This window comes from Panthera tigris, chromosome C2, assembly GCF_018350195.1.
Source record: "Panthera tigris isolate Pti1 chromosome C2, P.tigris_Pti1_mat1.1, whole genome shotgun sequence".
NCBI classification, from domain to species: Eukaryota; Metazoa; Chordata; class Mammalia; order Carnivora; family Felidae; genus Panthera; species Panthera tigris.
In genome coordinates this window covers 76,399,611-76,422,412 of record NC_056668.1, presented here as the reverse complement: position 1 = coordinate 76,422,412, position 22,802 = coordinate 76,399,611, and the positions used below count along the sequence as shown (strand labels likewise).

Sequence of the window (22,802 nt, the reverse complement as noted above, 5' to 3'; positions counted from 1 at the left end):
GGTTTTTTTTTCCTTTTTATATACTTCATATATATGAATATGCCTAGACATGTGTATATGGCGGTAACTGAGGAGGATTCAAGAAATTTGCATTTGTATTACTTGGCTTGGTACATCAACGAAGGGACAAGTATTCTGATAATCCTCAGGCATCTAGACATTAAACACAGTTAAGAAGGAGAGAGACAGAATGAGAGAAAGAGAAAGAGCGAGGGAGAGAATTAAATGTGAAGATTTGATGGGAAACAATGAGGCATTCATTTTTAATCAAGCCAAGATGTGGTGTCAGTTTTAAAGCCAATTGCTATCAGCAAAGAGAATCTGTTCACCAAAAGGCAAACCAATGGAAATCAAATGGATTACATTGGATGAATGCCATTTTCACTCGGACACTTCAAGTGGGATTATTCAGGCTTTTGCATTTCAGGTACACTACTAAAAATATTGTGGCATGAGAAGAAGCGAGAGCCAAAAATATTAGTCTCTGCTTCTAGAAACTTTGGCAACTAATTATCCCTTTAAAAAAAAAAGTAAGGTTTTCTCCTACATAAAATCTATTTTATTGCAATTTGCAAAACAGCCGTTCCTTTAAAATAAATCATTGTTTATCAAGGGAAAGTTAATTGAAAAACATGTTTTTTCTAGCTAAATGGAAGCCTGCATCATGCAGGCAATAAACATTCTTGCTTGAAAGGAATTCTTGCTCCTTCTTCTAAAACTGCCATGGGAATAAAATAAAAAAGGGAGGGAGGGGGGAAAGGAGAGAAAAAGCCCCACACAGCTCTGAAGTTGTGTCTGACTTAGGAGCCAAATGGGATTTTGTAGCCCACAAGTTTTCTATTCACTTCTAAATTTAGCACCCACAAATTTCCCTTTTGGCAGCTCGTGTTCCCCAAACCCAAGTGCAAGCCATTTTTGAGGAATGTGGCTGTCAGTTGCTCCTTGTTAACAGCCTTAGCTAATCTGCTCCACTGGACATTTGGCAAAAGTTGATTTTATAGTTCCTGGATGCCCATACAAGTAGGATGAAAGTGAAAGCAGCAGTGGCGTGTAATACCAGTACATGAAATATAGAATGGACATACTTCAAAATGCCAACTACCTGCGGGTCTGGATGCCAGAGAAGGTAGCCTCTATGCCATAGTTCTATCCCTAAATAGGACACCGTTTTTGGATTCCTTGCTTATTCTCTTGGTAATAGGGATTATTTCCTGCAGATACAATTCTACATACCCTTTAATGTGCTCTCTTGGCATTTGTTGGAACCCTTGTAACAATAGATCATCAAGCCTTGCCTTTTAATGTTGATTGCTTTTTATGTCTGTCTCACCCACTTTTTAGTGAACGCTTTGTTTTATTAATTCTTAAAATCTTCACAGGGCCCAACTTGAGGGCTGATCTATAATATATATGTTTTGGAAATACTTGATAATGAATGAAAATGATGGTCTCTCCATTTCTCCTATTTATCAATCACCTAATACCCCCAAAGATTTCGTGTTTAGAATGGAGAAGGTGGTTCACAAGTGTCTATTCACAAATCTATGTCAGATGCGGTCTCTGCACTTGGAGGGAAATATGGCTAGGGAAATTAAACAGATTCACATTTTTTAATGTCTTCTTTGTGCTAGGCTCATTCTCTCATTTAATCTCCCCCAAATATTATGAATATATAATCTTATCTCCATTGTTTCAAATGAGGAAACTAAAGTTCAAAGGGTAGAATCATTTGCCCCAAACATGCAACCATTTTATGCTAATATGGAATTCAAGCCTAGATGCCTGGCTCCAAAGTGTGTGATTGATCCACTAAACATAACCCATGATCATTGACAAATAAACAAAAGCCTCAAAACCAGTCCATCTTAAAAGAAATGTATGGAAATAAATTTATTCTGAATGAGAATCTTTTTTGAATTCTTTCCATACCAGAACATTTTTTTTAAAATTGAATGCAGAAACTGCATTACAGTAGAAGCCAGATTTTACACATTTAATTGCTCAGAGTTTAAGAAATAAAATCTATCTTACCTTTTCATGAAGTTGTTCTTTTTACCACTTAATCAGCAAAATGACATTATCTAGTGGCACCTGATTACTTAGCATGTGTTTGGTGAGAGGTTGGTTGCTTGTTTTTTAATGTTTCAGAAATAATCAAATCAGAAGTTACCTAAAGATCATTTAGTATAAGAACACCCCTCAGAAATTCAGAAATTCCCTCACTGATACAGGATTGAGGAGGAGTTCTTTTTTCACCAGTTCTAGAGCTTCTACCCAAAGAGATTTTGCTTTTCAGTTTTTGAATTAGGATTGTACAAACTAGCAATGGTTTCTTATATAATCCATCCAGGTGACTAGAAATAAGTCCATAGTTGAAATATAAGTACAAAATATGAGCAAAATTCACTCATTCCTACACCCACATACATACATACAGCCACCACCCCCACCTCCCACCCCGCCGCATAAAGAACTGGTAGGGAAATGAAACAGATTATTCAGAGATCATGGAGAAAATGGTAGAAATATAAAACTTTCAAGATGGTGACCAAAACTTGTGTGTATTTTGCCCACAGTTCTCTTCAAAGTTCAATTTGTATAATAACTGATTTTAGGACTCTCATGTAAGTCCTAATATCTTTTTTTAATATGTGTTTTAAAGTTTATTTGTTTATTTTGAGAGAGAGAGAGAGAGAGAGAGAGAGAGAAAGAGGGCGAGAACATGAAGGAGGAGCAGAGAGACAGGGAAAGAGAGAGAATCCCAATCAGGCACTGCATTGTCAGCACAGAGCTCAATGTGGGGCTCAAACCCACAAACCGTGAGATTATGACCCTCGCTGAAACCAAGAGTCTGATGCTTAACTGACTGAGCCACTCAGGTGCCCCAGTCCTAACGTCTTATAATAACAGCTCCATGAAGTAGTCAGAGTAAGTTTCACTTTTTATAAACTTGATGACTAAAGTTCACAAAAGTTTAGTGTTTTTTTTTTCTTTTGGAAAAAAGTGGAAAGATGTATAAATGGATGGATAGATGATAGACGAATTTATCATTCATGAATTCTCAACAGAGCAATATCGCCCCCAATGGGTAAAAATTGATTCTTAAGGGACAAAAAATATTTTACTTTTTAATATGTAAACTCAGATATACATACAGTAAATGAATAGATATACAACATATCTATGGTGTTAAAATTTCATGGAAGGATAACTTGAAAAAAAATCTAAAAAGATTCCTTAAGGAGCAAATAATTTTTTTAAATGGTTAAGAAAACACTGAGAGAGAGGGAGAGAGAGAGAAAGAGAAGGAGATTGGGGCAAGATGTGATGTGCACATTCAAATGATTTACTATGGATATTTAATTATTTTGCCATTCCTCATTCTTAGAGGTGCAATAATTTTCCTTCAACCTTGATGAAGAGTTAGGGATTAAATTTACCATACATTTAAAGATGGGAAAATGAGTTTCCAGATACTATGGATTCATGTTCTGGTCCCAGTGAGCTTCCAAGGTCTATTACGAAAGATTAACAAAAGTATTGGGTTTGAGAAGAGAATTACCTCTGAAACAAATAGGAAGGCAAAAGGAGGTCAGAAGATGGAATGAAGAAACAAAAAGTATGACTTACTCATGAGCTAAAACTCAGAAACTCAGGAGCTAAACTGAGAACATTTGCTCAAAATGGGAACAGATTTGCAGTCCATTAAGAGCCAAGTAAGTGGCTCTAGTAAAAGAGCACTATAAGTGATGACATTCAAAAGGCCAGGGGCCAAATAGAATTGCATTTCATGTTTGAAACACATTATATTTTGCTTGTCTGACATTCTTTTCCTCTCTACTTTACCTGGTGAGCTCTTACTCTTCAAGAACAATCTTAAATGTTTCCCCATGACACATTCTCAGATGTCTGACATTCTTTTCCTCTCTACTTTACCTGGTGAGCTCTTACTTACTCTTCAAGAACAATCTTAAATGTTTCTCCATGACACATTCTCAGATCCCCACAGTGGACCCAAACTTCTGACTGATAATATGTGATTACCCTGTAATATTCACTTAAGAGAGCATTTATCACATCTCATTACAATGTTTATGCCCAACAAGAGTGACTTCCTTAAAATGTGAACTGTTGTTTTTCTTTCATCTTGGATTGTTTGTTGACTACTTACATAGCTTGGACATAATACATGAATAAGACATGATCTACTTGGTACTTTTATGGGTACAATTTTATGGGTACAAAATTATGGGTAATTTTATGGTATAATTATGGGCAGGGGGCATTATGCTTAGCCCCAAACTCCCTAACTTATGTATATTAGCCAGTTGAACTGGGTCCAAAGTCTTAAAGAATGAATAGTGTCTTTCTTATTTATTTATTTATTTATTTATTTATTTATTTATTTATTTATTTATTTATTTATTCGATGGTACAGACAGTACAACAAATAGGAGCACCAATTCCCTGCCCACTCAGGCAGACTTATAGTCGGGAAATTTCCCTATGGAATAAAAATAGCTGTTATTGGATGCAATATTAAGGCTTTTTCCTGGACTATGTGCTACTGGGTCCCCATTTTCAGTTGCACATTTAAAATGGAGAGCATAAGAATTCAGTTCGATTTCAAAGCATCATCCTGATGGCAGTGTTCTATATAATGAAATTTGACTTCATTTATTTCTTGTTCCTGCTACTGTTAGCATGCATGACACAAAATTCACTGAAGTGTTTCTTTAAATTTTTAAGATCACAAGTGGAGGATTATTATTCATCGGACTTTTGCTTGTGAAAAATAATTTCTTGTAAAATGTAGTCCTAATTTTTACTGACTTGTTTGCCTAACAGAGCTTGATGAAGCAAATTTAGGTCCACAAGGGACTTTTTATAGTCAGAAACTCTTGGGAATAAAATATTATTATTTGTATTTTTCCCCCACAAACTTGATATTTTTCTATTTTCTTTACTAAAGGATGAAAATCACAAATGAATTTTAGAGTTTCCTTAAAGTACGTAAATATGTAGCATGAATATGAAATTAAGCATGACAAAAAATAAGGAATTCAGGTTAATAGTCATAGCTGGGGAAGAAGAGAAGGAAATCTAATCAATGCTGGGTACAGAGGGGATGGGATCATAAATATATTCATAGGTTTCATCCTTCAATGAAAATCTGAGCAAATGTTAGTAGTATTTAAACTGAGTGATTGGGTCACAGATGTTGGCTATGTTACTATCAATTATTGTCCATGTGTGTGGAATATTTAACCAGAAAAAAACCCACAAAGTTTTCAATAAAAGAAATTCCTTTGGTTGTTCATTGTGGCCAGTACTGATACTTGTCTGTGCAATGGCCAATACTTCATCTTCTTTCTACCTAATATATCTCTAATTATTTTCACCCTTCTTTGAGCAATCTTGTCCTTCAGGTAGGCTGAAACTCTCCCCACCTGTAGAGAATGAATTTCATTATCTCTGCCAAAGATTGGTTTAGGCAAAGGCATATAATATAATTTTGACCAATGAGAGGGAAAGGGTATGTGAGGGAATTCTGGGAAGTTTTCTGGCTTTAAATAAAGACAGACACATGAAGAGTATCATCTCTCTTCTACTGCTAGGCATTGTTTTACCTGCATGTGATTCCTGGAGCTACTGCAGTCATCTGATACCTGGGGAGACCACCCTTGACTGGTAAGTGAATAGATGGAGAAGGCAAAGCAGAAAGAGGGAGGAAGGTGTCAGTTAATTGATTACTGAATTAATGAACTATGCAACTCTTGGCTTTATATTTCTTGTAATGGTGAGATGACAAATATTCTTAAAGCTATTTTTTGAGGCCACTAAAAACTTTCTGATTGATATATACTTGTTTGTTGACTTATTTTTATATTGGATTGTTAGGCTAAATTGGATTTTATTTAGGATAAATTCCCAAGAATAGAGTTATTAATCACTCTTGGAATGTGTTTTAATTTTACCTTCCAATATAATAACTTTAAAATTCAATTACCTAAGAAAATGCAAAGACTGAAAAATAATGAACATAATAACTGTTTAATTAAGTGAGAAACTTTTGAGCTCTGGGGACCCTGGGTGGCTCAGTCTGTTGAGTGTCTGACTCCTGATTTTGGCTCAGGCTATGATCTCACGGTTCCTGGGATCGAGTCACCAGTGGGGTCTGGGCTCTGTCCCTTCCCAGCTTATGCTCTCTCTCCCAAAAATAAATGAACTTAAAAAACAAAAACAAAAACAAAAATTTGAGCTATGGATCTTCTTTCCAGAAAAAAATATCACAGATGGGCCAAAATGAAAATATTGTCTAAAATTTCAGAGGCAGATAGGCTTCTTGGAGCCAGTTCATTTCCTGTGAATTATGTTAGGAATCCCTGATACAGCTTTAAATTACATAATAGTTCCACATCAGTTATTTTATCTAATGGTTGTATATGCTGATTTCTATGAAAATTCCATGCCCACTCCCAGTTTTATTTATAAATACCTTTTCTATCCCAGCAACAGTTTGGGCTTTGTAGTTGAGGTAATACAATCTCCCTCCTCAAACTCATAAACCATGTTATCCTTCTGTACCAGTCTTTCCAAACTTCTTTGAACTCACCAGACAAATATTTCTTATATGGATACTATTCTTAGATTTCTCCCTACTCTTGGTTTTTTAAGTTAAAGAAGGTCGCTCTGGAATTGTTGGCAAACATCAGGCATTTTTAATTATCATTAGTGAATTGTTTCAAATGGGGCAGATAAAGGAGCCTCTGGTTGTCAGAGTCATTAATGCTGATTAAAATAGGCTGCGTGGGTCCATGGTGCAAGTTTGTTTGTTTTGAAGCATTCACACTCTAAGGAATCCAGGCCAGCCTTCCCCATTACCATGGCAATATCCAGATCGTGTGTATATGATGGGTAGAGTATGCTCTGACAACTAAAACATTAGCCTGGTCCAAAATCGTGCCCAAATAAATAAAAGGAGGTAAAAATGAAAAGGCATGTGTACTTGTGAACACTTAACCCAGTTCTAGTCTTCTGGAACCATTAAAACAGACTTATGTAGACACTTCCATCCTTATGTTCACTTATTTATTCCCACGCACTAATATTGATACGACGTTCAGAATGTGTTTGAACAAGTTCTTTTCGTCTTTTCCCTGGAATGTCTGTACTGGTAAAGATCTTTTATCCTTTTCATTGACTCCTTTTATTATTAAGATAGGAGTTTTTAATTAAGAGAGACAACCAAAAAAACTGTGAACCAAGCTACGTGGGGACAAAAAAAAAAAAAAAAAAAAAAAAAAAAAAACAAACCTAAAAAGTATCAAAGACCAGTGGAGCATTTACCAAGCATATAATGCAGTGCTAAACCTTTTATGTATGTGATAGCATTTAAACATTAAACAACTCTGAGCTAGGAATAGTTATTTTACATAAAAGATTGTAACTTAGAGACACTAATTAGCCCAAATTCACATAACTATATACAACAAAACCGAGATTCAAATCCAGATCCACAATGTACTGATGTGTTTCTTTATTTAAATAGAGATGTGTACATTCTGTATCTATATCTATTAACTGAATATATGTGTTTGTGTATTTCAGTGCATCTTTCATACCAAAACCTCTTTACTGTGGTATAATTGACTATAACATTAGTTTCAGGTGTACAAATATGGATTTGCTATGTGTGTACATTGTGAAATGCTCACAATAAATCTAGTTAACCTCTATTACCATACATAAAAAATTGTGATAAGAGTCTTTAAAACTTACTCTTTCAGCAACTCTCAAAAATGCAATACAGTATTAACCATAGTCACCATGCTGTACATTGTTTCTTTTTTTAACATTACACAAATAAATGTTTAACTTTAATATGTACATCTGTGGTTAAGTCACTCTTGATTTCATAGAATGCTTTATCTCCTAGGCTGTAAGAATATAAGGCAAAAAAACATTTCTCCTAGAAGCTTTTAAGAACATAAACCGTAGTCTATTCAAAATTAAAGAGACTGACTTTTCAATTCAGACTCTAAACCCATCATACATATATGTATTATATCTTAAAACAGCATTGACATTTTGGCATACTAAGTTTATATATACTATGTACAATGGCTTTCTTGAGTTTTTCATCAGGAGTCAGAGGGAATCTCTTCCCATTTCTGTCATCCCCTGTTACAACTTAATAAGAAATGAGTTTCTTCATGGACACATAAATATCCCCTTTCAACATTTTGTTCTGACTTCAAAGATTCAGATTGTTGAAGGGGATTTTCATTCAGATTGTTCTGATTCAGATTACCAAAGGAGGTTCTAGTTCAACTAAAATATCAAACCACTGACACTGATGGATACTAAGCACCAGCAGCCTGTACCAGCTACCCATGTGCAGCTGAGACCACAGGACACCCCAAAGGCTGACCCATTGTTTGACAACCTCCTTGCTCTTCACTAAGCCTTCCAACACCATTTAGGGCAGATAGATTACAGAGCGAATATAGATTGCAGACAGAATATAGATTACTTTTCACTTTTCATTAATTTGGTATTTTTAAAATGTCTTCCATGGGACACCTGGGTAGCTGAGTTGGTTAAGCCTCGGACTTTGGCTCAGGTCATGATCTCTGGGTTCATGGGCGCGAGCCTCACATTGGGCTCTGTGCTGACAGCTTGGAGCCTGCAACCTGCTTTGGGTTCTGTGTCTCCCTCTCTCTCTGCCCCTCCTCCACTCTCTCTCTGTCTCTCTCAAAAATAAACATTAAAAAATTAAAAATAAAGTAAACAAAATTTCTTCCTCAACAGAGTCCACCTCTTCTAGGGAAAAGAAAAAGCAGTGCTTCTTTACTTTCTGTACATCTTATCTCTTTCACATTTTCAACTTAACAGAGGAGGCGCTGTCCTCTTTTCTCTACCCTACACGACATGAAGCCAGAAATAATGTTATTTTCTGCTTGAATGCAAACCAATCATTTATCTGGACCTCCCTGAAAGGACTTAATTTGCCCAACTAGTCAGTATTCTGCCTCTATTTAAGGATTCCAGACGCACACTTGGGCTTTTCTTTTAACTCACGTTTCTGCCCCTGTTCACCCCAAACCCCCACCTCTTCAGGCTTCCCCAAGTGAGAACTGCCTGCCAACCCCTCCCTTCACCTCCTTTAAGCTATTCTTCTGTGCTCTAGTTACCACCAGTGCTCTGTCTCAAACCTGAGGACTCATATTTGCCTAAAACAAATAATAAGCAGAGGGACCAGACAACAGGCTTGTTTTGCCACCTTTTCTGTGAGCATGAAGTAACGCTGACCTATTCAGCAAGTTCCGTGACTGGCGGACAGACATCTAGAGAATCTCAGCGGTGAGAGATGAGGAATGTCCCAGCTAGGCCTGGCAGCGGAGTCCACACTAACACACAAGAGGCTTTTTAAAGGCACAGTGGGACGAATTCTTCAAGTCTCCATTCAGAGGGGGATTTAACTGCACATTGACAATCACCTAGACGTTTTGTTATGCTCGGACCTAGAATGGGTCTTTTCTTTTTCTTGGATGCTGTACACTACTCTACACAACTCTGAACAGGATCAATACTGTTAAACCTCAGCTTGTTCTATTGGCATTTCTTAGTTTCTAGCCTGATTAAAAAAGAAAATTAAGTGTTTGAAGGAGGATATTTAAATTTAATAATGTTCTGTTTTCCAAGAATGATGGGCAGATATCATCTATTTATAATTTGGAGGTCTCTCTAGAATTTTGTGAAGGTCCTCTCCAAATCAATTCACTATATCTGATATATTCATAATATTGTATTTTGGGACCAAGGGAGAAAATAAAACACTCGGGATGATGACCAATTCAGAGAATGTATTATATACATAGGTTTATATACATGTGCATATGTGTATATATGTAACATAAGCATATATGTAATATGTGTTATATATATTTAAACAACATATACAATATGAAATTACATGACATTCCCATTTATCGTCTATTTGTGTCTCAGACTCCCTTCTATAAAATAGGATTGACAAGCTAAAGATCTCCAAAGTACCTTTATAACTTCATAATTAATGTATAAACTTAAAAGATCTTAAGTCACACAAATTTTCAAAGAAAGAAGCTGATATGGGCTGTCATAGTTACAAAAACCCTTATGGAGGAAGAACTCAGGCAGTACATTGAAAGTTAGAATGTGCTAGAAACAATAGAATATGTGTTATTAGACTTTTGTGAGATTAAATTTTCAAAAGTTTTATCTATCATGGACAGATCATATAAGTGACAAGTCTATCATTTAAAATTTCAGTGGTTAATGGAATTGGGAAAGAAAATGTTGGCCCTTGTGAAGGAGAGGACCTGCTCTCTGCCCTTTGTCATGGTAACTAGGACACTTTAGGATTTCTTCAAGAACTGGTTCTAAATCCTAAATTGCCCCAAAGAATAAGTTATAACCACATACTTGTGCACTTGGTAGATATATATGCAATATTAAAATTATTTTTCAGCCGATGCTTTGGCTCTGGGGCAGGGAATCAGAACTGGTAGAGTTAAAGGGGTTTGTGTACAAGAATTACTCTATGAACTTCAGGGATCAATTGAACAGGTTTTCCCCCAGCTTTATTGAGCTTTAATTAACATATAGCATCGTGTAAGTTTAAGGTATTGATTTGATATATGTGTATATTGCAAAATAATTACCACGATAGGGTTAGCTAACACCTACATGTCGCATAATTACCATTTCCTTTTTTGTGGGGAGAACATCTAAGGTTTACTCTTAGCAACTTTCGTGTATATAATACACTGTTATTAACCACAATTTCTATATTGTACATTAGATCCTGAGAACTTCTTTGTTTTGTAAGTGGAAGTTCGTATTCTATGACCAACATCTCCCTAATCCCCACCCTCCAACCCGCGGCAACCTCCGTCCTACCTTCTCTTTTGTAAGTTGTCTTTAACTCTTCTGGATGTCTCCAAATCGATTGAATCCCTTTAGTAAGTAGTTGCTGTCTCTGTTCTATGGTTCATCACATCATCTCAATTCTAAACCATCAGTAGGATTATCTTAGAAGAAATAATCAGGAAAGAAAGATTGGTGGTCATCAGTTGTATAACCCAAGAATGATGTTTAGGATATATATTTGAAGTGAAAAAGAGCAGGTTACAGAACACAGTACTTTATGATTATAAATAGATGCAATATATAGATACCAAAAACTATCAATGTGAACTTGAAATCTATCTTTGGCAAGATTACAGAAGGGGAATTAGTAACAGGATGGCATGAGATTTCCCAGAAGTAGGAAATGGTAAAAATGAAGAACAATATGGGATGAATTGGTTGTACCAGCTAAATTTCAGGGGTCTTTTTTTCATGGAATTATTAACTTTGTGGATATGAGATTTTTACAAATTACCAAAGACAGAATGGAAGCATAGAAAGAATGTTGGGTCTAATTATGAATCCAGGTGAATCATCATTTGGGATGTTGACCAAACAGGTGTTCTGTCTGGAAACTTTAACAATATCAAATGAATGATTGATTATTCAAAAATGAATAAAAATATGTCAAACTGAAAGAATATATGTATTCCTAGAGACAAATGCAAGACTTGGGATTAAAGTTAATGAGAAGAGAGTGGAGGCCAAGGAATGAATCTGGCTACAAGGAATGAATCTGTACAAGGCTGCTGAGAGAATTTTTCCAGAAAGCCTGGCATTGCTGCTGCTTATTCCTGAATGTTCAAGTGCCAATGATTTAAAGATGGTAACCCAGCCCTGGAAAAGGAATGATATAGTCATAATATATCCAAATTTTTTTAGTGTTTTTTTTAGTTTTGAGAGAGAGATGGAGCATGTGAGAGTGGGAGGGAAGGTGCAGAGAGAGGGGGACAGAGGATCTGAAGCAGGCTCTGTGCTGACAGCAGAGAGCCCAACACAGGGCTTGAACTCACAAATCATGGGATGGATGCTTAACCAACTGAACCATCCAGGTGCCCCTATCCAAAATTTAATGAACATTTCATGCTATACTTGAGACAAGCTAGAGAAATGAGGGCTGCATGAAAATTCTTAGAATTGAATCAATAATTAACTGAGTGAACTTTTCCGGGAAGTAGCTACTGAATCTTCACATTAAGCTGGAGGAAACCTTCCTAACAGTTTGCCTAGTGATCTAGGTTTCTTCTGCCCCATTCCATATTTTTAGTGATAACTTAAATGGAATTATTAGAAGGCAGAACTAAAATGCAAAAGTGGCTGCAGTGACCAACAAAATATGTTTAATATAATATCTAAGATTCTGTGTTAGGATTCATTTTTGAGAGAAATTAGGAATCTAAATGACAAGAGAGGTATGCTATATCCATTGACTGAAAGATTCAGTTTGGGGGTGTCTGGGTGGCTCAGGCAGGTGAGCCTCCAACTCTTGATTTCTGTTCAGGTCATGATCCCAGGATTGTGGGATCAAGCCCCACCTCGTGTCAGGCTCTGCACAGTGTGGAGCCTGCTTAAGATTCTCTCTCTCCCTCTCTCCCTCTCTCCCTCTCTCCCTCTCTCCCTCTCTCCCTCTCTCCCTCTCTCCCTCTCTCCCTCTCTCCCTCTCTCCCTCTCTCCCTCTCTCCCTCTCTCCCTCTCTCCCTCTCTCCCTCTCTCCCTCTCTCCCTCTCTCCCTCTCTCCCTCTCTCCCCCCTCCCCCTGGCTCCCCTACTAGCATGCTTGTGCTTTCTCACTCTCAAAAATTTTTTTTTAAAAATTTTAATTAAAAAGATTCAATATCACAAAGATATCCTTTGTATCAAATTAATCTATAGATTTAATATAATCCCAATACAAATGCCAGAAAAAGTTTCTTGTTTGTTCTAGAAATTGAAAAGTGACCCCAAAATATGTATGGAAATGCAAAGCAAAAATTACCAAAAAATATTGATAAGGAACAAAACTTATACTAAACTTGAGATAAAACAAACGTTTGTTAAAAAAGACTTTGTATATATGTGTGTGGATGACACTGCAAAACAGTGGGGGAAGATATGGTTTTTCCATACATGGTACTGGTTTCACTGAATATCCATATTTTTAAAATACATTAGTATTGCATATCACTTTGACTCTCCCCAAATTCAACTCCAGAAGAATTGTATATCTAAAAGTAAACCATAAAACAAGAAAAAACTCCTGTAAGATAACACAGAAGAGAAACTCATGTCTTTGGAATAGTCAAAGTGAACTTAAACAGTTTTTTTAAACACTAACCATAAACTATTAACGAATTAGGTTTTGTTAGAACTGAAAATTGTTCTTCATCAGAAGATATTAAAGGTGAGGAAAATCAGTCCAAAGACTGGGAAAAATCTTTGTAATGTACATGTCCTACTCATACTGAAACACATTCTGACAAATAACAAAAATATATAAAACTCATTTAAGGAATGGGAAAAACAACTAAATAGTCACTTTATTATTTTAATCTTTTATTTATTTTTGAGAGAGAGAGAGAGAGAGCGTGTGTGAGCAGGGGAGGAACAGAGAGAGAGAGGCAGGGAGACACATAATATGAAACAGGCTCCAGGTTCCGAGCTGTCAGCACAGAGCCTGATGCAGGGCTTGAACCCATAAACCATGAGATCATAACCTGAGCCGAAGTCAGACACCCAGCCAACCGAGCCATCCAGGTGCTCCCCAAATAGTCACTTTAGAAAACAGGGTATACAAATCTTCCATAAGTATATAAAAATGTCTTCAAATCTTCAGTTATCTGGAAAGTGCAAATTAAAGCCACATTAAGCTATCACTACCTTCCCATTTACAATGTCTAAGATTAAAAAAAAAAAAAATCAAGTGTTAAGATGGAGGTAGACCAAATAGAATTCTCATACCTTTCTTCTGTGAACTTCAATGGCTACATCCATCTTGAATATTTTAGTAGTATTTACTAAATCTGAATATATAATGCCCTAAGACTTCGTCATTCTTCTATGTATAGACGCAATAGAAATGAGTGCATCTATGCAACAGAAGGTACATATGAAAGTATGGATGACAGCTTCATTCATGATCTGTAAACCTGAACAAATTGTGACCTATTTATACAATAGAATATTATACATAAACGTAAAATAAAGAATTGTTGTATATAAAGACAGATATAATATTGGGGAAATGAAACTAGACAGAGGAAATATATACTGTATGATTCATGTGGATAAAGCTGCAGCACTGGTAAATCTACAGGGGTAGAAGCCAGAATAGTGCTTCTATTTGGGGGTGGTATTAACTAGGAGGGATATAGGGGAGGTTTCTAGGTTCAGGTAATGTTATAAATCTTAGACTAAGTGTTGGTTACATGGGAGTATACAACTCTGAAAAGTCATCCAGTTGTAACACTCAAATTTGTACATTACACTTCAATACAAGAATTAAAAAATCTTTTAAAAGCTTAAAAAATTAAATCCATAAATATATACGTATATAGGTATATATAGGAAGGTAAGAGCTTAACCAAGAGAGATTTATGTTTCACTTTAAGGTTGACTTAGTTTTTGAAAATTCATCAATGTTATTAGGCACATTAACAGATATTTCTCCATGGAAAGGAGAAATCTATATAATATGTTACATATATTATATGTATACCATCTTGGTATATATAAAAAATTACCTGGTATAGCCCAAACCTATTCATGACTTACAAAGAAGACAAACATGCAGACAGTTATAATTGTCAATGAAGCACCAGGAGATGCCCCAATGAATCTCTAGGCTCATTCCTTTCTTCCTACTGTGTAGCAATAATCCTAGCTCTCTGTGTAATCTGTGTCAACCATCCTTGACATCTTATTACCTGTTGTTCTATAGGCATAAGAAACTACAAATATCCAATGAATAATAGGTTTTTAAGATCACTGGAACCTTGATATACTCTCTGGTAAAATCACCGCCTCCATCCCTTTCCCTAGTAAAGAGGACTTCTGAACCAGCAGAGTCCTTAAAAGCGAATAACTAAGTGCACAACTCTTAGTTTTGTCTGAGAAGATTTTCGTTCATTTTCATTCAGGGCCAACATAACAAAGGCAATCATTCAGTGAACCAGGCATACATATTTTCCTTTGCAGATATAGGGAGTCTCCAATGAAGCCATAAGGGTAAGTTGATGGAATAACATCAGGCAACAGAGGGAAATAACATGGGAGTCTGGACCCATCTGGATATACTCAGGCCTAATTTCAAGTGCACTACTTGTATTCAAAAGTGCATTGTTATAACCTCACCTGACCTTATATCATGATGGATGTGATAGTGTGGCTCATCAAAAGTGGTCTACTTCTTATAGAATCAGTTGCTCAGTTTCTGTAGGGCCTGGCAACATGCCTAAAGCTGGTCTTCAATGAGAAATAGTCCTCTGCTACAAAAGTCGTGACCTGCTTCAGAAACACAGCCTGTACTGTAATCCCCTATTAGGACTCTCTAGAGCCTCCACAAATGATCCATATGTAGTATGATAGGATACGCTGGGTCATATGACCCAATAGAAAGGGCAGTTTACAATCTGGGGAACATTGTTCTTCACCCTACTCAAAAAAAATAAGCCTTCCAAGACACTCAAAAATTAGTTACAATAATATTCCCAAATGTAATATATGCTTCTTTTAAAATCCAAATAAATTTGTCCTCGTGGACCTCAGGTCACTGGACCCCTACATACTTACCGATATGGCTGACCTTTGAATCTTCATGGAGATTATCTCCACCCATATGTGACCTACGAAGGCTTCTAGAATATTTTATGCAAAATCTGACTGAGATACCGTTAATGTTGTACAGCATGATATCCTGTAGAAAGCCAACATAACCAAAATCTCTGCAGACTATGGTGAGGCAAAGAACAGGAAGTAACATAGCCATTAGGCAAGACAATATATATGCCTTTATTCCCACATAAACTATTTTTGAAATTCTTTGCTAATGGGGATTGAGAATAATGCATTCCCCAGACCACCAATCACAGACCAAATGGCTGATATTTTTGTAGATCCATTTCAGTGAAGACACCATATCTATCAGAGCAGCCACATTTGAGACTTTGTTGTTTATAGAAATTTACCATGATCTGCCACAATCCGTCTGGTTTTTATAGGGGCAAATAGGTAAATTGAGTAGGGAGTAATAAGGACTCCAACACCTTTAAGTCTTTGTAGAACTAATCTCCTCAATAATTTCAGTATATATTACTTCTGTTTTATTATTTTGGCTAGAGACCAAGGGTGGGGGAGCCAGTTTCAGAAACTTCTACTTGATTCCTTTTACTATAATGGTTCTTATTAAACATATCAAGGAAGGCTGAAGCAAGTGAGGGAAGAAACTATACAGAATCTGGGGACAAACTACCCAAAGCTACTTCAAAAACAAAGACCTGAACTTTTGGACATGTTTGGAGTGTTTAAGAAATGGAAGGGATCCAGTTTGGCTGAGTGAGCAAGGGGAGAATAACAGTGAAGATTTTTTCACCTATCTCACAAAAAGTGATAGGTTATGCAGATAAAAAAAATAATAAAGATTAGAAAAGCAATTCATAAACCTGTTCTATTCATTGACATTGTCTTATACTGAGCAACTGGTGAATGTACATTTAATTTAAGGCAAATATAGAACATTCATAAAAATTGATCCAATGGACCATATAAAACTTATTATAAAAATATCATACAGGGGGCGCGTGGGTGGCTCAGTCGGTTGAGCGTCCGACTTCGGCTCAGGTCGCTATCTTGCGGTCCGTGAGTTCGAGACCCCCTGTCAGGCTCTGGGCTGATGGCCCAGAGCCTGGAGCCTGCTTCCGATTCTGTGTCTCCCTCTCTCTCTTCCCCTCCCCCGTTCATGCTCTGTCTCTCTCTGTCTCAAAAATAAATAAATGTTAAAAAAAATTTTAAAAATATATCATAGAGATCACATTCTATAAATGTAGTTAGAAATGTAAAACAGTAAAGACAAATTCATCAGCCAAAAAAGTATATTTGGAACTTAAAAAAAAAATACGTTAACTGATGGATCAATTAATACATCAAGATTAAAGAGTGCTTAGAACTGAATGATAAGACTAATGAAACCTATAGAAACAAAGCAGTAATGTTGAAGGAGAAATGAGAAGTTTAAATAATTAGATTTGGGGAAAACTATGCATTCAAGTTAAATAGACTGAGTAAAGAACAATCAAATAAAGAAGGTAAGAAGAGAAAGTAATGAATTAGAGAACTAATCCACATGTAAGATGGTGAACAATTCGAGTGATTTTCTTGGGAAAAATTAATACAGTTAAAAAGACAAAATATACGTGAAGAACAAACACAGATTTGGTAAATTTGTTGCATTATCTCTCATCAAGCAGTAAATTGTCAAAACAAAAACACTTAGCTTTTTGAACAGTGTGTATAAAAGCATATTCAATATTGTTCATCCCTTTTATGGGTATTAACTAGGTTTTTTAAACTATGAATTAAAATGTTCTAATTGGCTGATTTATTAAGAAACCAGAAATATGCGGGAAAATTCTGCAAAATACCACTGTTTACAAATTTCTATCTAAACCTTCAGTAATTGTACACCTCAAGTTAAGTTTATGACTTATAATTAATAGGAAAAATAGACAAATTTCCATAAACAACATCTCCATTTTCAGGGACACCTGGGTGGCTCAGTCGGTTAAGCTCAGGTCATGATCTCAAGTCTGTGAATTTGAGCCCCACATTGGGCTCTGTGCTGACAGCTCAGAGCCTGGAGCCTGCTTCCAATTCTGTGTCTCCCTCTCTCTCTGCCCCTCCCTTGCTGGCTCTTTGTCTGTCTGTCTGTCTCTCCCCCTCTCTCAAAAATAATAAACATAAAAGAATTTTTTTTAATTCTCCATTTTTTACCCTCCTTAATTTTATATAATTGTAGGGGAACATCTAATTGCCTTAGTTTTATTCTTGGTCTAATAAAAAAGTTTTCTTAATATATCTGCTGTTATTCAGGTTCAAAATTGAATATTGTAGAATATTTTAAAATATTGCCAAGCCCCATTGTCTATAAAAGAAAACATACCTCCTTAACTGGTAAAATTCCCTCTTTTGTTTGGAATAGGAAGTGGTATACATTAAAATTTTAAATTAGTGAATTTACTGTGTTGTAAGTATATAAACCAAATCTGTCTCCTCCAGATGCAGCAATGCTAATGATAGTACCTCATATTTCTTTTGCACAGTAGAGTTCCTTTGTGTCCTAAACTTTGTGTTCCAAAACTCATCAGTCTAACTGATTTACTCTTGATCAAAAAGAAGTTAGGAATTCTATGTTAAAATCTTACTGTGGTCCCCACCGACGCCATCTTCATGGTGGATAAGGTACAGTAATGTGAGTCAAATCTCAGGTTGGCCCCCTATTCTCTTCATATCCAGAAATTTCTCTCTTTTTTCCCTTTTTTGTATTTCACATTTCACCCTTCTACTCTTCCCTGACCTTACTCTTTACCTCTCATTTGTGCCTGTCCCCAGAACTTGGAGGCACTCCACAGTGAAATCAAGAAGAACTCACCAGTATTACCCCAGGTTAACACTCTTATTCACCATCTCTATGCCCACATCCCCTCCCCTTCCTCCCTTCTCACTTTTCAAATTTAGTTCTGAGATGAAATTAACTTTGGCATTGGTCATCAGCAACCTTTCTTTCCCTGCCCTCCCATTTTACCACTGCACTCCTCCACCCCAGCCTTTCCCAGTGCTTAGAGGCTTGTGAGAGGAGATTAAGCTAATCCCATCCACCAACAAGCTCACTAAGCAGTTCCTGAGTAAAGTCCAAAATTCCTGCCAAGCAATAGAGCTGGGGGAAAAATTAATGTAACAATCAGCACATTATAGCAATAGCTTTTCCATGAAAATTCTTTCCCTTTTAATAATTCTATACAAAGTCAAGAGAAAATATGAAGCATGGAGTGTGTTGTCGGGAGGGGGAATATAGAGACAATTAGTTTTTCTTTTCTTTTTCTTGTTAAATATAAATTAAATAAGTATGTTGGCACCACTACATTTTTTTTTATAAGTAATTTAACCTATCCCTTTTCTTCACAAAACGGGAATGAGTGTGTAAATAGCCAACATTTAAGTGGTTTTGGATTGGTTCATTTGTTAATTAATACTTAAGAAAGTAGGCTTAGAAAAACTGGGCAGGAGTAAGGCTATTTGAGAGAGTTTTGCAGGCAGCATATTGATGCTCTTGCCTGTGGCTCCAGCTCTGAGAGACAAGTAAAGCCAGATTCTTCACTTGATCTTTGGGAGAGTACAGTGCCCCTCTCTCTTTTATCAACTACCTTGGTGCTCTCACCCAGTGCAAAGAAGTTTCTCTAGACTAATACCATCTAGAAATACCATCAGATAGGCAATATTTAAATCAGTATCTCAAATGCCTCCAGCTTTTCCAGCATCAGAACTCAATTTTTATTATTTTTTTAAAGGAACTAATTTGAAATGAACACAAATCTCAAAAGCTGAGGTAGGCAGAGGCAGTCATTGCCAATGGCTGTGTAGGGGGTAAGAAATTTCTATTCAAATAAGGGTGAATGCAACTGGTAATGTTAAAAAAAAAAAAAAAAAGAAGGGGGAGGGGAGGGGTTGGGTTCAGGGGAAAGTTTAGCCTCAAGGGTAAATCCATGGTTTTCATTCTTGGCATTCATTATGCCAAAGAATTCCATGTAAAAACAAAATGGAAAAGAATTAAAGAAAAAAAAAAAAGAAAAAAGAAATGAACGGAGCTCTAAAAACACAATAGAAGTATTAAATGGTTCTTCTAGAGCTAACAGGAAGGTCCTAACCAAGTCCACTAGATTTTAAGGTGCTTCTATACACCACCCTCCAAAAGTAAAAAGTGTTCACAAAGGCATTTAAACCATAGTTATGCAATGTCTGACTTCCCAAAGCAATGGATCTTTTCCAAATACCCTCACGGTTTCCTGAGAAACTTTAGAAAGAAAGAAAACACCCAAACACCTAATTTAGTATTCGCTTCGTGTTATAAATATATTTTAATGAAAAAAATATAAAACGTAAACCACTATGAATCCTGGATTTCTCTTGGTTATTGATAGGAACAACAACAACAAAATTCACCATTTCAACAAATATGTACTGGTCACTTATTCTTAGGAAATCACTTGTTTGACACAAAGCCTTAAGCCCAGGAAGTACAGCTATGTAAATACTTTTGTGTTATAATTGTTTTTATAGTTCCCTTTCTTAAGTTTATATATTATTGCTACTTCAAATTGAGGTTGTAAATGGCTAAATGATATCATACTCTGGATTATTTCAGGCATAGATCATAGATGATAAACACATGGGAACAATCTGTTTTTTATTTCTTTATATGATATTTTTTATTAATACTCTAGTTGAAATTTGAAGTGTTACCAGCCACCACATGAATTTATCTAGAACAGTACAGTTTATGATATACTTTCACATAAAGTATCTGTATTGATTCTCACACCATTTTCTGGAATAGGAAGAACATGTAATGACTGAGCAAGAGAGGCATCAGGGAACTATACTCACTCACTTATATCCTTTATTTAAAATAATGCTGCTGGTTTAATCTTTCTCCCCCCTCCCTTTCTTTAATACATATTATTTTTACTTAAAATGAGCTAGATCGGAGATAGAGCCATGAACACAACAAAGTTCCTCTCTAAGAAAATGTATAAATATAGACAATAAACCAATAAACTTATAAACGCATAATATATTAGTGACAAATATTATGGAGGCGAATTATGAAGAGAGCACTAGGATCATGCCATCTTACAGTAGCCAGGAAAGGCCCTTCTGCTAAGGTGACATTTGAGCAGAAGTCCCATGAAAGGGAGGGAAAGAGTCATGTAGATATCTGCACAAGAGAATTGCAGAGAGATAGAACAGCATGTGCATGCCAAAAAGAAGCATTGTTCCTGTGTTTGAGGAACAGGAGGGGGTTAGCATGGGTGGAAGAGGGTTAGAGGCAGGGCAGGGATGTGAGGGATGTGATTTGCTCATGTATAGAAAAATAGCAGACGGTAAGATCATGAAGGACATTGTAGGGCATTTTAAGGATTGTGACATTTAATCTGACTGAGATGGGGAGCCATTGGAGTATTCTGAATAATGCTGAGACATTTGATTTGTACCTTTCACAGATCACTAGGGCTGCTGCCTAGAAAATAGCTTGCAGGAAAGTTGGAAGTCTATCAAGTGGCTACTGTAATACTCAGATGGGAAATAATGGTGACTTGAACAAGGACCGTAGTGGTAGAGATGGTGGTTTGGTTCTGGGTATATATTAAGTTGAGCCATTTGAAATTGATACTATTATAGCTCAAAAATGGTCAAAAGTTAGCAAATTTACATGGGTCCACAGAATAGTTGATGGCTATGCCAAAAATTATCTTGCAATGCATTGGAACTACTGTGTGAGAAAAGGAAGCACATCAAGGTTAATTGCAAGGTTTTTTGCCTGAATGCAAATGGAAGAATCTTTAAAATGGGGAAGACTGCCAGAGAGTGGGTTTTAGAGCACAATCAGCAGGTTATTTTTAATATGTTAAATTTGAGATTCTTAATAGATATTCAAGTAAAGATATCAAGTAGGCAGTTGGATATTTTCGGGTGCTTAGCCAAAGGTCTAAATTGTAGATATAAACTTAAGAGTATCTCGTATGAAAAGTCATCTTTGAGCCATACGTCTTAGTCCATTGGGGTTGCAATAACAAAATACTATAGACTGTGTGGCTTATAACAACTGAAACTTATTTCTCACAATGCTGAAGACTGGGAAGTCCAAGATCAAGCAAGGTATTGGCAGATTTGGTGTCTGGTGAGAGTCTGCTTCTTGGTTCATAGATGGTTATCTTCCCACCTGTGTCTTCACATGGTTTAAGGGGCAGAGAAGCTCTATGTGGTTTCTTCTAAGTGGGCACAGATCTCATTTATAAGATTCTACTCTCATTTATGATTCCACTCTAATGACTTAATCACCTCGAAAGACCTCACTTCCAAATACTATTACTTTGCAGATTAGGTTCAAACATGTGGTTTGGGGTGGGGGTGGAGTGACACAAACATTCAGTAGATAGCATTCCACCTCTGATTCCCTAAAATTCATGTTCTTTTCAGATGCAAAATGCATTCATTCCATCTGAATAGCCCCCAAAATCTTAACTTACAGCATTAACTTTAAAGTTCAAGTCCAAAGTCTTACCTAAAAATCATCTAAATCAGATATAAGAGGGACTCAAGGTACAATCTGTCCTGGGGCAAATTCCCTTCCATTTGTGAATCTGTGAAACCAAACAAGTCACCTGCTTCCAAAACTCAGTGGTAAGACAGGTACAGGATAGACCTTCCCACCTCACAAGGGAGAAAAAAAAGTATCAAGTAAGTCCAAAACATAACAGGACAAATTCCCTCTCTAGACCTTAAGGCTAAAGAACAATCATCTTTGGCTGGATGTTCACTGGGAAGGACCTTCCGGACTCTCTGACAGTCCTGTTCCCAGGGTGCTCCCCAGCTTGGGTTGCAAGGCTATTGGCAGCCCTGTCCTTTGAAAGCTGAGTGGAGGCAGCCATATGTCTTGGCCCATACTCTTAGAGTTCCAGCACAGAGGCTTGCAGGATGCAGTCCAAGTTGGCTGCCTATACCCTTCAGAGGGCAACCATTGCAGCTGGCTCCCTGAATCAGCCAAGGGGCTCCAAGGATCACAGCATTTGTACTGGATGCGAGGGAGCAGAGTTTGCA

At 36.5% G+C, this 22,802-nt stretch overlaps 1 protein-coding gene across 5 annotated transcripts in view; it reads left to right on the top strand.

The window, feature by feature from the left end:
• OSTN (osteocrin) overlaps positions 1–22,802 on the top strand; it is a 230,697-nt gene that overhangs the window by 647 nt on the left and 207,248 nt on the right. For all 5 annotated transcript variants that reach the window (XM_042956506.1, XM_042956505.1, XM_042956504.1 and 2 more), the window contains exon 2: positions 5,619–5,691. The gene's annotated coding sequence lies outside the window, so the exon portion shown is untranslated. The remainder of the gene's footprint in view (positions 1–5,618; positions 5,692–22,802) is intronic.